The sequence below is a fragment of the Otolemur garnettii genome, unplaced genomic scaffold, assembly GCF_000181295.1.
Source record: "Otolemur garnettii isolate 467f Iridium unplaced genomic scaffold, OtoGar3 scaffold00018, whole genome shotgun sequence".
NCBI lineage: Eukaryota > Metazoa > Chordata > Mammalia > Primates > Galagidae > Otolemur > Otolemur garnettii.
The window spans coordinates 1755507-1757692 of record NW_003852413.1 but is presented as its reverse complement, the minus strand read 5'-3'; positions in this window follow the sequence as shown (position 1 = coordinate 1757692).

Here is a 2186-nt window from a genome sequence, read left to right as displayed (position 1 = left end):
CGTCACAGCTCACAGCAACCTCAAACTCTTGGGCATAAAAGCGATTCTCTTGCCTCAGCCTCCCAAGTAGTTGGGAGGAGCCCGCCACAACTCCTGGCTATTGTTGTTGTCATTATTGTTTGGCAGGCCCGGGCCGGGTTCGAACCCACCAGGTATGTGGCCGGCGCCCTAACCGCTGAGCTACAGGCTCCGAGCCTTCCCCGGCTTTTTGAGTTAGACGCTTTTACTTAATAAAGTGTGAGTTAAGCACGAGCGCGGCGGCCTGGACACGGACGCCGCCACCGTGGTCGCGGAAAGCCCGGTGGCCCCTGTGGGAGGCCCCGCCCTGCCCCGCCGCTGCAGGCGTCCTTCCCAGGCACCGCGTGGACCTCGCTCTGCCGACGCGTGGGGCCGGCGGGCGCGTGGTGCTCCCGGGCGCTGCCGCCCGCTGCCGCTCAGACTGCGTGGTTGCGAGTTCCTGCTCCTCTTCGGTGGGCGCCGCAAAGGGTGGTTGCTGGGTCACACGTTTGTGGGAAAGGGACAGACCGTTTTCCTAGAAAGCTGTGGTCTCCTGCTCCCCGTGGCTCAGGACTGTGACCCCAAGGCTGTGTGAGGGGTCACAGCGTTTGTTTTGGATTTTTTGAAGTCAGACCAACAGGTGTGACAGTCGCGGGCGCCTAAATACTGACCACGCTGAGAACCCACCCACGCATGTGCTTGTGGTCTACTCATGTGTCGTCTGTAGTGAAATTTGAAGCGTTCTAATTTCTTGCCCACTTTGTAATCTTTTATTGTTGTTTTGAGTGTTGGTTCCTTCATGAGACGTGTGATTTGCAAATATTACCTCGATCTGTGGCTTGTCTTTCCATTGTTTCAATTGTGTCGTTCGGACAAAGTTTTTAACTTTGATAAAATCCACCTTCTTTTATGGTTTGTGCTTTTTATATTTCATACATGAACAATTGCCCAAACCAGTGACAAGAAAATTTTCTCCTCTTTTCTTCTTGAAGTTTTATAGTTTTAGGTTTCACATTTAATCCAAGTTCACTTTAAATTTTGTGGAAGGTGTGAGGACGGGCCAAGGTTCTTTTTGCATGAGGAGGTCCAGTTCTTCAGCACCATCTGTTGAGAGCCTACCCTTACCCCGAATGCCATTTGCTCCTTTGTAGAGAGCAACTGACCACATTTGAGTCTAACTTTTCCCCATACCAGTCTGGACTAGTACAGTGTTATGGTAGGAAAATCTTCAAAGCAACGAATCTGTGAATCCTCTTTGTTCTAATTCCTCTGACTTTTCCTATAAATTTTAATATCAGCTTGTCACTATCTAAAAAAAAAAAAAAAACCCCAGCTGGGATTTTAATGGGACATTAAATCTGTGATCTGTAATCTGGGGACAACTGACGTCTTTGTGAACATGGACTGGCTCACTGTTTATTTAGGTTCTCATTGGTTCTTTTCAGCCGTGTTCTCTGGTTTTCAGTGTACACATCCTGCGCATTTAAAAAGGATTTATACCCTAATTATTTCACTTTTTGAAGTGCTTTTATAAATGGCAGTGTGTTTTGTTTTGTTTTTAAAGAGACAGGGCCTAGTTCTGGATCCCAGGCTAGAACCTCACGCTCCTGGGCAGGAGCCATCCTTTTGCCTCAGCCTCACACAGCCTTGGGGTCAGAGTCCTGAGCTGCAGTACCCAGCCATAAAAAGGGGTTTTTTAAATTGTTTCAGATTAATTGAGGGTACAAAGAATTAGGTTACAATGTTTGTGTTTGCCATAAATAGTTTTTAATATCCCGATTTCCAGTTGTTTATTACTAGTGTACAGATACACATTTGATGATAACGGACTTGCCCTATGCCACACGTCCCTGCTAAACCGACTAGTTATTAGGAACATCTTTGTACATTCCAAGGAATTTTCTACAATTATGTTATCTGAATAGTTTTATTTTTTCCTTTCTCATGTGTCTGCCCTTTAATTTTGTCTTGCTTTATGAACTGACCTGGGCCTCCAATACAATGCTGAACAGAGATGGTAAGAGGGATTACGTTGACTTGTTCCCAGTCTTGGGGAAAGATCATGCTCCTTCATCATTAAGCATAAGGTTACTAGCTAAGGAACTTTTATAGGTTTTCCTTACCATGAAAAGTTGACTTATATTTCTAAGTTGGTCAGGTTTCCCTTTTTTTTCTTTTTTTTTTTTTTT